This window comes from Chiloscyllium punctatum, chromosome 10, assembly GCF_047496795.1.
Source record: "Chiloscyllium punctatum isolate Juve2018m chromosome 10, sChiPun1.3, whole genome shotgun sequence".
In the NCBI taxonomy this organism is placed as follows: Eukaryota; Metazoa; Chordata; class Chondrichthyes; order Orectolobiformes; family Hemiscylliidae; genus Chiloscyllium; species Chiloscyllium punctatum.
In genome coordinates this window covers 57,743,082-57,756,233 of record NC_092748.1, presented here as the reverse complement: position 1 = coordinate 57,756,233, position 13,152 = coordinate 57,743,082, and positions in this window count along the sequence as shown.

The window sequence follows — 13,152 nt, the reverse complement described above, 5'->3', positions numbered from 1 at the left end:
TCAGTGATGAGGGCAGTGTTGCAGCCCAGGCAGTAGGATTCAGGAATACAGCTGACTTCGCCCAGGTGCAAGGTACTATTGACTACACACACATGGCTCAGAGAGGGCTGTATCAATGAGCTGCAGGATTCACCAACAGGGAGGGCTTCCATCTGATTTACCTTCAGGTGAATCTGTGATCACTGTTAACACTTCCTGGAGATGTGTGCCCAAGTGGATAAATGAGGGTAATAGCCCAATGTAATGGGTAGAATGAAGATCAGGAGATCAAAAGGTTTACAATAATCAAATTGTGCTTACCTCTGCTGAAGCATGTCTAAAACATGGGTTGATAACCTATACTTAGTATAACAGATTTGAATAGATTCACAGTGACTTACGCATCAACTGCTGAACAGGACCTTAAATATTACAAACAGTTATGGACACAGGAATGTGAAGCGAACAGAGGGATAGATACCATGCAAGGACAATAAGGTAAGCAAATTGTTGGATAGTATATTGAGAGCAAGGATTTACTTGCACTTGGAAAATAATGGATTGATTAGAGATGGTCATTATGACTTTGTGCAGAAGACATCATGACTCAATGATTTGATTGACTTTTTAAGAAAATGATGAAGGTGATTGATGACACAGGACAGTGGATGCTGTCTCCATGGATTTTACTAAAGCATTTGACAAAGTCCGTCATGGTAGGCTGGTCAAGAAGATTAAGTTACATGGGATCCACGGTCAGTTGGCAAGTTGGATATAAAATTGGCTTGGTCACAGAAGACAGAAGATATTTGTGGACATGTGTTTTTCTGACTGGAAGTCTGTAACCAGTGGTATTCTGCAAGGATTCGAGCTTGGACCTCAATTGTAATAAATATAAATGACCTGGGTGGAAATACAAGTAGTCTGAATAGTAAGTTTGCAGGACCTCAATTGTAATAAATATAAATGACCTGGGTGGAAATACAAGTAGTCTGAATAGTAAGTTTGCAGGTGACACATTGATGGAGTTTTTGTAGTGAGGAAGGTTGTCAAAGGATACAGCAGGATGTAGATCAGTTGGAAAGTTGGGCAGAGAAATGGCAGATGGAGTTTAATCCCAACAAGTTTGAGGTTACGCATTTTGGGAGCTCAAATGCAAGAGAAAAGTATACAGTAAATGGCAGGACCCTTAAGAGTATTGATATAGAGAGGAATCTTGGAGTGTTAGTCCATAGCTTCCTGAAAGTGGCAACACAAATGGAAAAGTGATAAAGAAGGCATATGGTATGTGTGTCTTCATTTGGTTGGGATATTGAGTTGGCAAGTCATGTTGGAGCTGTATAAGACTTTAGTTTGGCTGCATTTAGAGTATAAGAGCTGAAAAATGTGTTGCTGGAAAAGCGCAGCAGGTCAGGCAGCATCCAAGGAGCAGGAGAATCGATGTTTTGGGCATAAACCCTTATGCCCGAACTGTCGATTCTCCTGTTCCTTGGATGCTGCCTGACCTGCTGTGCTTTTCCAGCAACACATTTTTCAGCTCTGATCTCCAGCATCTGCAGTCCTCACTTTCTTCTGCATTTAGAGCATTGTGTGATGATCTGGTTGCCACACTATAGGAAGGATGTGGAGGCTTTGGTGAGGATGCAGAAGAGGTTTATCAGAATGCTGCCTGGATTATCGGGCATTAGCTATAAGGAGAGTCATAGAGTCACAGAGATGTACAGCACGGAAACAGACCCTTTGGTTCAACTCATCCATGCTGACCAGATACCCCAACCTAATCTAATTCCACCTACCAGCACCCGGACCATATCCCTCCAAACCCTTCCTATTCATATACCCATCCAGACGCCTTTTAAATGTTGCAACTGCACAGCCTCCACCACTTCCTCTGGTGGCTCATTCCAAATACACACCATCCTCTTCATGAAAACATTGCCCTTTAGGTCCCTTTTAAATCTTTCCCCTCTCACCTTAATCCTATACTGTCTAGTTTTGGACTCCCCTACTCTGGAAAAGAGCTTGGCTATTCACACTATCCATGCCCCTCATGATTTTATAAACTTCTAAAAGGTCACCTGGGTTAGACAAATTTGGATTGCTTTTACAAGGGCATTGGAGGCTGAGGGGTGACCTGTTAGAATAGTGTAAAATTATGAGGGGCATGGATAGAATGGAAAGTTGGAGTCTTTTTCCCAGAGTGGGAATATCAAAACTAGGGCATATAGGTTTAAGATGAAAGGGGGATTTTTTTAAGAGAGATGTGCAAGGCAAATATTTTACACAGGAAGTGGTAGGTACCTGCAAAGTGCTGTCATGGGAAGTGGTTGGCACAGATAAGATAGCGGAGTTCAAGAGGCATTCAGACAGACATATGAACAGGCAGGGAAAAGAGAGATATTAGTTTAGAATGGCATCATGGTCTGTTCAGACACAATGGGCCGAAGCGTCTGTTCCTGTGCTGTAATGTTCTATGTTTTAGTGCTACAGCTTGACAGAGCTTGGCAGATGAACCTGAACCTGAAACTGAATAAGAAAAAGATAGAATTGAAAATGCCTGAGGTCAAGGACATAGGGGTCATGTAGTGACAGCAAAAACACTTGGATCCTGACAAGGTGAGAACTGTGGCAGAGATGCAGCAAACAATAGCTGTGTAAGCTGTGTAACGATTTGTTATATTTGTGAGCTACTTAGCAAAGCTCTTGCTTAACAAAAGCAAAATACTGAGATCTGGAATAAAAACAGAAAGTACAGGAGAAACTCAGCAGGTCTGGTGGCAATTGTGGAAAGACAAACAGAGTTAATATTTCAAGTCCAGTGACTGTTCTTTGTAACTCTATGAGCCCCATGTTTTTGTTTTGCCCATGTGAACATGTCCACAAGTTTACCATTAAGGTTATACAGCAGAAGAAGCAGATTTCTATTGAATCAAGGAAAACAACAACAGCTCACCGGCTCTGGAAGTTAGTCAGCAGAGACATTGAATCTGAAAACCAAATATCTTGCTCTGATAATGATCTCACCACAGGAATGACATTCCCTGGGAAAGGAGCATCGCCTCAGGAATGAGTAGACAAATGGATACCAACAACTCACATACATTTTGTTAAAAGACCTGAAAGCTTTCGAGATAGTGGAGGGAATGCAGACTGCTGAAAGTCAAACAGGCCAGAATTATTACAGTTTTGTTCACAAATGACTTTTGTATTATTTTTTGCCAAACATGTCTATTGGGTAACCTGGGTAACTTTTAATTACAAGTCATCATGCTTGCAGTTTTTAAATGAAATGGGTGATGTTTGGGGAAATGTGTTTGGACACAGTGTGTTGGGTGGCTTGCTGTAACCATGTGACCTCTGCTGTTGGTGCTTTCACTTTACTTTGTGAAAGTCATTAAAACAAGTGGAGAGCAGGAATATTAAACCCACTTTCAATGGGACATGCTTAAATATTTCAAAACGGTTTTCAGGTTTAGGTTTAAATCTGCATCAAAACTCTGAGAAGGGAATATAACTGACAGCTGGGTTTGGAGGTTACTAGATTACTAACCCATAACTAGACTGGATGTTCAATCTGGATTCCTAAAGAAATAAATAAGACATTGGAGACAGGAGGGAATTAAAGGAATGAAAAATAAAAGAACTTGTGCTCCCAAAGGCTAGGAGTTTTCTATTTGAACTTGAAGAATAGTGGTAAACAGGCTTCATGGCCATTACTGTCAGTGTACACGGTGAGCTATCTCATTCAAACACATTGTTCTCAATTCACTGTTTATGGAAGTGAATGCTGGCCATGTTATTCAGTGAATCATGTAGCAAACAGGACGGAGGTTCTCACCACTGCCAGTTTCCAAGGCTCTGGCATCAGGTTTAAATGCCAGCTGGACACCCCTTCAGATGCTGCAGGCCAGAAACTGTGGTGCCCATTTGGCACAGAAGAAAATTAAGCTCATTTCCCACTGTACGGAGATCTTGAAGTCCTGCTGGATGGGGTGATGATGTCGAGAGGATCGGTTCTCTTCTCAGCTGACCACGACAAGCAACCATCCCAGCAGGTACATCCAAACAATAAATGGGTAAATAAAGCTGCAGGAGGCAGTGCAGGCTGCACCAAGAAATGGGATGGCCAACAGTGCAGAAAGATAGAAAATAAGACCAGGAATAGGCCATTCAGCCCTTTACATCTGCTCTGCCATTCAATATGATCTTGGATACCCATACCATTGGTGTGAGTTACAGACTGAAATCTAATCGAGGGTATGAGGTGGTTTTTATATTGAATAATACATGCTCAGGAGTGGAAACTAATTGGAAAGTTTGCTGTTGTTTATATATAGAGTAACAGATACCTGGAAGTGAGTTACAGATTGGAATCTTCTAGCATTAATCTATATCTAAAGCCATCGTGAAAACATTCAATATTTCAGCCTGAACCAATTTCTGTGACAGAGAATTCTACCAGTTCATCACTCTCCAGGTGGAGAAATTTCTCCTCATCTCAATTGTAAATGATGTACTCCATATTCTTAAACTGTAACCTCGGGGTCTACAGCCCCTAGTCATTGGGAACATTCTTTCTGTATTTACCCTGTTCAATCCTGTGAGAATTTCATAGTTTTCTTTGAGAACCTATTCATTATCCTAATCTCTAGTGAATAGCGTCCTAGAAAAAAGGGCAATGGTCTCCTGTACCTATATGGGTAAGTGGCACCATCTTCTCCCTATCACTGCACACCCACCCACAGGGTGAGCACTCATTCAGAGCCTGCTACTGCACATGCATCTCAGTAAGGCTGAGGGGATACAACATTTTACCTTTCATGTCCACTCGAAGCTCATCTCCACCACATCCCCAACAACTACCAACCAGTTCTGCCCTCTGTGCTACTCACCCACTGGGAGGACACCTCACAAATGTCTCCTACTTCTGTATGATCACTAATTGTTGTTGCATCCACCTCCATCACTGACAATCCTTCTTCATCTCTCATTGCAGGAAAATCTGGCCTCCAACGGGACCAATATGTCCAAGTCTATGGGAGTGGGTGGGTGATGGTAGATATTAGGGTCATCTGAAGAAGAGAGAGAAATGGGCAATTGCCAAGCATTGATCATCCCACGCAAGCAGTAAGTCTTTGACTTTTGATAGCCATGTACATCAGGGATCCTTGAACCTTAACTTTGGGGATGAGCTAAGACATTACAGATTGATGTAATGCGCTGAAGGTAATATCCAGGGAATGTGCCAGGCTGGCAGATGTTCAATGGGCAGTTCACATGTCCACCATCCTTCATAGTTTAGTGTTTTGGAGAGAAAAGATGCACAAAATGCTGCGTCTCACAGGTTAAACACCATCATAGAGGAAAGTGAAGCATATCAAACTAAAATGACTGTGTCTATGCACTTTGTAACATTGAAGAGATACAGATGAAGGAAAGGGCCAAAGAAGTTTCCTCAGAATTCATGACAACCTGTTGGCTCCCTTGTGGCAATGGATTTCATGGCTGACATGTTCTATTTTCACTCTCAGAGCTGAATAATGTTAGTGCTACATGATTTGCATTTTCCCTAATACTGATGTACATCAGGGTCTGTTGACCTAATTTAAAATTGTTACAACTGAAGATATCATTTATTCATTAATGTAGGTATTGTAGCCTTTAATCTGGACCACAGAAAGTGAGATCAGCAAACCAACAGATTAGACATGCCCTTTACCTGGAGCAAGAAAGCTATCCACCAGATAAGCAATGAAGACAGAGAAACAATGAAATGAAGTCTGATTCTGGCTAGTTAGAATTGTGCAGAAGCAGGTCATTCAGTCCATAGAGTCCACTTTGATACTTCAAAGAGCACCCCATCCAGCTAGCAAATCACTTTAACCCTACATTGTCCATGGTTAACCCACCTAGCCTGCACATCCCTGGACACCAATTTACTCATCTAACCTGCACAATTTGGTCTGTGGGGTGTACTGTACCTTTAAGACAGTTAAAAGCAACAGAACTACCTGACAGACTGTTCTGAAAAAAAGATGCAATGTAACATGTGCTCCAGCTACTGGGGTAGCTAGGGTAGTTGGTTGCCTGGAAATGGCAAAACAAATTCGAAATTCGGCCAATCAGTTTAAATTATTCCCTGAAAATGACCAAACTCCAATCAAGTTTGAATTTAATATTGACAATCTTAAAAGCCAAAGACAGAATCCGATGCTTTGGGGAAAATTGAACAGTTGGGTGAAGAATTGTCATGCCAACGACACTGCAGACTGCCCAGAAAAATAGCTCTCTTAAAGGTACCTTTATCGATCAGGAACCTGTGAAGCAATATCCACAAGGAGAAGAAAAGAAAACCAAAATACAGAGAAGAACCAAAAGCTGTCTGGTGTTGAGATAAATAGTTTTGTTTTTTTGTAAATCTTAATTGGTGGTTGGAGGAGGTGGTGGTTATTGGACTAATATTGTACAGGGGAAAGAAAAGGATAGGTTAGAGGAAGGAATTGTAAATTGTTGTTAGTTAATTATTCTCTCATACTTTAAGAAATAAAGTTGTTAGTTTTTACTTTAAATAGTCCTTGGCCTCTCAAACTTTCACACATTACTGCACAGGATGATTCTTTTCTGTGTTGCAGGTTTACATTAAGCAGGAGTGTCTACCTTGTGTCGTAACAATTTGGGGGCTCGGGTCTGTGATGTGAACTGGTTTAGTTAGATTTGAATAGATTTGGGGTACGAAAAATCCCAGCTGATTTAAACTCTTGCAGTTTAGTGTCCTAGATCTTTAAATAAACCATAGGTGAGACAATTTGTTTAATTTTGGTGACTTGTGGTTGTTTAAATTAAAAGTGAGAGAAATGGGTCTTAAAATTGCTAAAGAGGTTCTGGGATTTGAAGATGATTCTCAAATTTGCCAAAAAAGTTTAGAAGGAAAGAAAAAGGCCATACTTTTAGAATTAGCAAATAAGTTAGATTTGGGTTTAACCAAGGGCAAAAGTAAAGCTGAAGTTGTAAGCAAGCTACTCAAACACTTAGGTGTGTCAGAGAAACAGACAAGTGCAGTAGAAGTAGAAAAACATAAATTGCAATTGAGAAAAGTGGAGTTAGAAGATAAACAAAGAGAGAGAGAGGAAAGAGAGGGGGAGAGTGGAAAAAGAGAGAGATATAAGGTTCTTGGCTGAGCAACGAGAGAGAGAAGATAGGGAGAGAGAAAGAGAGCGAGAAGAGAAAAAAGAGAGAGGAGAGAGAGGAAAAAGAAAGAGAGAGAAAGTTCTTAGCTGAGCAAAAAGTGAGAGAATTTGAACTTGAGAAGTTGCAACTTAGTCAGGAAAGTCAAGTTAACAGGATGGAGATTAAAAGAGAAAGTAGTGATATATACAAATATGTCAAAACTCTGCTACATTTTGATGAGAAAGATATTGAAATCTTCATTGTTTCATTTGAAAAATTGGCTAGGCAAATGGAGTGGTCCGAGGATTTATGGGTAATGCTAGTTCAGACTAAACTGGTCGGCAGAGCTAGTGAGGTATTTGCCGTGCTGTCAGATGAGGTGTCAATAGATTATGAAGAGGTCAAACAGGCTATTTTAAGTGCTTATGAATTAGTACCAGAAGCATGTAGACAACGGTTCAGAAACACAAAGAATGAACCAGGTCAGACTTATGTTGAGTTCAAAAGAATTAAACATGATCAATTTGACTGATGGGTATGGCTCTAAGTAGTTGTTAACCAAAGTGGACGTGTCTACCAGATTTCTGGAGGCAATTCCACTACGGAGTATCAAGGCAAAAAAGATGGTAGAGGAGTTAGTAGCTTTCTTCATATGGTATGGGCTACCCAAAGAGATTCAGTCAGACTAAGGGTCAATTTTTACTGCTAATCTAATTAAGGAGGCTGTGGACAGCTTAGGTATACAGCACTTTAAATCCAGCGTGTATCATCCTGAATCCCAGGGAGCTTCAGAAAGGTGGCATCAGACATTGAAGACCATGTTGAGAGCATTATGTCAGGATTACCCGAATGATTGGGATAAAGGTATCCCATTCATATTGTTTGCATTAGAAATGCCCCAAATGAATCTACTCAGTTCACTCCCTTTGAGTTAATATTCAGTCATGAAGTGAGAGTCCCTTTGAAATTAATTAAAGAAAAATTGACAGGATCAAAGTCAGAGATTACACATTATGTATCAAAGAGGTGAGGGAGAGACTAAATCAAATAGGTGAGTTTGCTAAACATCACTTAAGAGGGCACGTATTGAATGAAGCAGGTGGCAGATAAAAGCTCTGAGACTCGGATGTTTTCCTGAGGGGATGATGTGTTAGTACTGTTACCAGTGATAGGAGATCCCTTCAAAGCCAGGGTTAGTGGTCCCTATCAAACTGAGAAAAAGTTGAGTCTGGTGAACTATTTAGTAAAGATGCCAGATAGAAAAAAAAGTTATCGGGTATGTCCTGCGAACATGTTGAAACCGTATTACACTGGAGAGAAAAAACTGGAGAAACAGGTGATAGTTACTGCCCCGCAGAGTGAGGAATGGAATCAAATCCAGATGATGTGGATTTTGAGGTCCTCAAAATAGATTTAAAAATGTCAAAGTCCTTGAGGCGTGGGATTGGTTAGTAAGCTATCTGTCTCAGGAGCATAGAATGCAATTGAAAGATTTGTTACTGCAGTATAAGGACATATGTAAGAATTACATGGGGAGGACTCATGCTATTGTACACGAAGTAGACATAGGGAATACAGTTCCGATAAAACAACACCCCTATCAGCTGAATCCTTTCAAAGCCAGACAGGTCCAAATGGAGGTGGAGGTCATGCTCAAAGAGGACATCATCGAACCAGGCCAGAGCGAGTGGAGTTCACCGATCGTCTTAGTTCCCAAACCCAACGGGATTCAATGATTCTGCGTGGATTATTGGAAAGTCAATGCCATTACAAAATTGGACTCATATCCAATTCCTAGATTGGAGGACTGTATCAAGAAAGTCGGACAAGCCAGTAACATCACCAAGTTGGATTTAATGTGTGGTTACTGGCAGGTACCTTTATCAGAGTCGGCGAAAGACATTTCTGGGTGTGTAACCACAAATGGGCTAAATCAGTTTAAAGTGATGCACTTTGGAATGAAGAATGCATCCACCACATTCCAAAGACTCATGAACAGTGTTGTGGCTGGGTTAACAAACTGTGCAGTCTATTTGGATATTGTAGTGATCTTTGGTGAGACCTGGAAAGATCATATGGTACAGTTGGTGCAGCTCTTTGAATGACTGCGAGAAGCATAACTGGTGATAAACCTGAATAAAATGGAATTCGTGAAAGCAGAGGTGACGTTCTTGGGACATAACATTGATCATGGAAGGTTGACCCCACGGAATGCAAGACGAAGACCATTGAGGAATTTCCACTACCAACCTCAAAGAAAGAGGAGCTTCGATTCTTAGGATTCAATGCAATATATTGGAACCTAGATTAGAGTGATGTTGGAAAAGCACAGCAGATCAGGCAGCATCCGAGGAGCAGGAAAATCGGTGTTTCGGGCAAAAGCCCTTCATCAGGAATGAAGGCAGGGACGCTCCAGGGTGGAGAAATAAATGGGAGGGGGGTGGGGCTAGGGAAGAGGTAGCAAAGAATACAATAGGTGGATGGGGGTGGGAATGAAGATGATAGGTCAGAGAGGTGGGTGGAGCAGATAGGTGGGAAGGAAGATTGGCAGGTAGGACAGGTCATGAGGGCGGTGCTGAGCTGGAAGTTTGGAACTGGGGTAAGATGAGGGGAGGGGAAATGAGGAAACTGGTGAAGTCCACATTGATGCCCGGGGGTTGAAGTGTTCCGAGGCAGAAGATGAGGCGTTCTTCCTCCAGGCATTGAGTAGTGAGGGAGTGGCGGTGGAGGAGGCCCAGGACCTGCATGTCCTTGGCAGTGTGGGAGGGGGAGTTGAAATGTTGGGCCACAGGGCAGTGGGATTGATTGGTGCGGTTGTCCTGGACATGTTGCCTAAAGCGCTCTGTGAGAAGGCATCCAGTTCCCCCAACGTAAAGGACACCGCATCGGGAGCAACGGATACAATAAATGACATGTGTGGAAGTGCAGGTGAAACTTTGATGGATGTGGATGACTCCTTTGGGGCATTGGATGGAGGTGAGGGGTGAGGTGTGGGCGCAGGTTTTGCAATTCCTGCAGTAGCAGGGGAAGGTGCCAGGAGGGGAGGGTGGGTTGTTGGGGGGCGTGGACTTGACCAGGTAGTCATGGATTCTATTGGACATACATTCCAAACTTCAGCAGTGTAGTGGCACCGTTAACTGATTTGCTGAAGTAGAACACAAAGTTTCGGTGGACAGAACAATGCCAGGAGGTATTCGACCATTTGCAATCAATATTAACCACCAAACCAGCTTTACCTACACTAAACTTTTCAAAACCTTTTAAAATTGCCATCGATGCTAGTGACATAGGAATTGGAGCTGTATTCCTATGGAAGATGAGGATGGGATTGAACTGCCAGTTGTTTACTTTTCTTAGCTCAACATCCACCAGAGGAAATACTCCATGATTGAAAAAGAACTATTGAGTTTTGTACTGGCCTTACAACATTTTAATGTGTATGTCACAAACAATGTGTTGGAGATTATTGGGTACACGGATCACAATCCTGTTACATTCTTAGAACACTTTAAAGACAAGAATATGAGACTATTTCATTGGAGTCTTATGTTACAGACTTCTAATTTAAAAATTGTACATATTGTGGGTCAGAAGAATGTAATTGCAAATGTGTTATTGCAGATTTAACTGATAGAGGTTACATGAGAATTGTCTTTACTTAATGGTACATACATACAGGTATATGGAAAGAAGTTAAGGTGAACTTATATTAAAGTTGTCTCTATTTTAGGGGAATGTGTTTAAAAACTAGAGAAAAGAAATGAAGCCATCTTTTTATTATGATGGTTTGTTTTCTTAAGGGGGAGGAGTTATGTAGAATTGGGGTGTATTGTACCTTTAAGAGAGTTAAAAGTAACAGAACTACCTGACAGAACCAAGTGTTCTAAAAAAAGATACAATGTACATGTGCTCCAGCTACTGGAGTAGCTAGGGTAGCTGATTGCCTGGAAACGACAAAACAGATTCAAATTAGGCCAATCAGTTTAAATTACAAACCAAAAATATCAAATTTCAATCAATTTTGAATTGAGTATATTGACAATCTTAAAAGCCAATGAAACAATCCAATGTTTTTGGGGTATAAGACTGGGGAAAATTGAACAGTTGGGAGGAGAACTTCCAAGCCAATGACATTTGCACACTGCCCTAAAAAAAGCTCTCTTAAAGGTACCTTTATCAATCAGTAACCAGTGAAGCAATATCTTCAAGGAGAAGAAAAGAAGACCGAAATACAGAGAAGAACTAAAGGTGCCTGGTGTTGAGATAAGACATTTTATTTTGTAAATCTTAATCGGGGGTTTTAATCAAACTAGTATTGTAGAGGGGAAAGTAAAAGATAAGTTAGAGGAAGAAATTGTAAATAGTGGTTAGTTAATTATTCTCTGTAATACTTTAAGGAATAACGTTGTTAATTTATACTTTAAATAGTCCTTGGCCTCTCGAACTTTCACAGATTACTGCACAGAATGACTCTATTCTGTGTTGCAGGTTTATATTACTCAGGAGAGTTTACCTATCTTGTAACAGGGAGGAAACCAGTGCACCCGGAGGAAACCCACACAAACATGGGGAGAACATGCAAACACCACACAGTCACCTAAGGGTAGAATTGAGCCTGGGACCCCAGTCCTGTGAGGCAACCACTGGGTGCCAACCACTGTGCCACCCAGTTATTCAGGAAGTACTTATCAATGAGATTGTCTCTGGCTTTGCTGCTTGACTGTCATCATCAAGGTCAAAGATGATGAAGGGGTGGGGTCTGGTGAAAATGGTGTCAATGACTTCCTGGATGCACTCATGGCTGGAGGACTGAGAGATGCCACAGCCCTACCTGGTTGCTTCCTGAAATGAACTGCAAGATAAAAAAAAGTAAGGGTAGTAATAATTCTGATGGCTTCTGGGATGGAGCTAAGGTCCAGAGTTTAAGGGACCTTGTGTCCGTCCAGCAGTGAGCAAAAGTCTAAGATGATGGATGAGGACAGCCTTAATCTACCATGGGTGTTGCATTCTGATGTTTATACATAACTGCAGTGAAACCTATATGTCCTTGTTCTTGCCATTGCTCTGTGTCTCCTGGTGGATCTTGGCCTGATGTTTCTCCCTTGGGTGGGGGGGTGGGGGGGGGGGGGTGGGGGGTGGAGGTGGAGGGAGGTGTTGTGGCTGCTGTGTGGAAGCCATTGGGGGTTGCTGTTCTTGCAGCACTTCGTGCAGTCCTTGTCTCCACTGACTCCTTCTCCTATTCATTCTCAGTAGAAGCAAGGCTTCATGAACAGTACGCATGACGTCTGACAATTCAGCTTTGTGAGCAGATAATCTATGGTGAAAGTCAGAAAGATCGCACAGTGTTATTGAAGGGACACAAGTTGTTCCCTTCGCTGTCACCATTCCCTTGGCCATACAGTGAAATGAGGACCATCTCCAGATGTGTTCTGCCCACATTTGCCCAGAATACCATGGGGATGGCTGTGACATCTTCCTGGTAAGACCCTTGATTATTAGGAACCAAGCCCCCATGATTGACCATGGCCCCCACCCAGACTGACTTGGCAGAACAGCCCTGACTGACTGTGACTCAGTTCCCCAAATTGATCTCTCAACAGCATCCTGACCTGAAGTAAATGTAGTTCCCAGACCGGTTATACTTGACCTTGAGGACTGACTGTGACTCTATCCGGGATTCCCATATGATTGAATACTGCCTGACTGACCAACAACACCCTGAAATGCAATTAGCCTGTTTGTTTGACTGTGATGGTGCTCACTGATTGACTGGAGTCTACTCTCTCTTCACTAAGCACTCATTCACTTGGACTTTTACATATTGCCATTTTCTATAAGCATCTATGTTGTTGTTGTAGCATCAACTGTTGATTGATGTAGCACCATGCCGTACTGCAACATGTCCACCCCCTTTCTGATTGAAATGTTTATTTTTCAGTGTTCCCTGCCACTGCATTCTGCCTGCCTCTCCTTCACATTAAAATGTAAGCCAACTGTAGGTCAGTG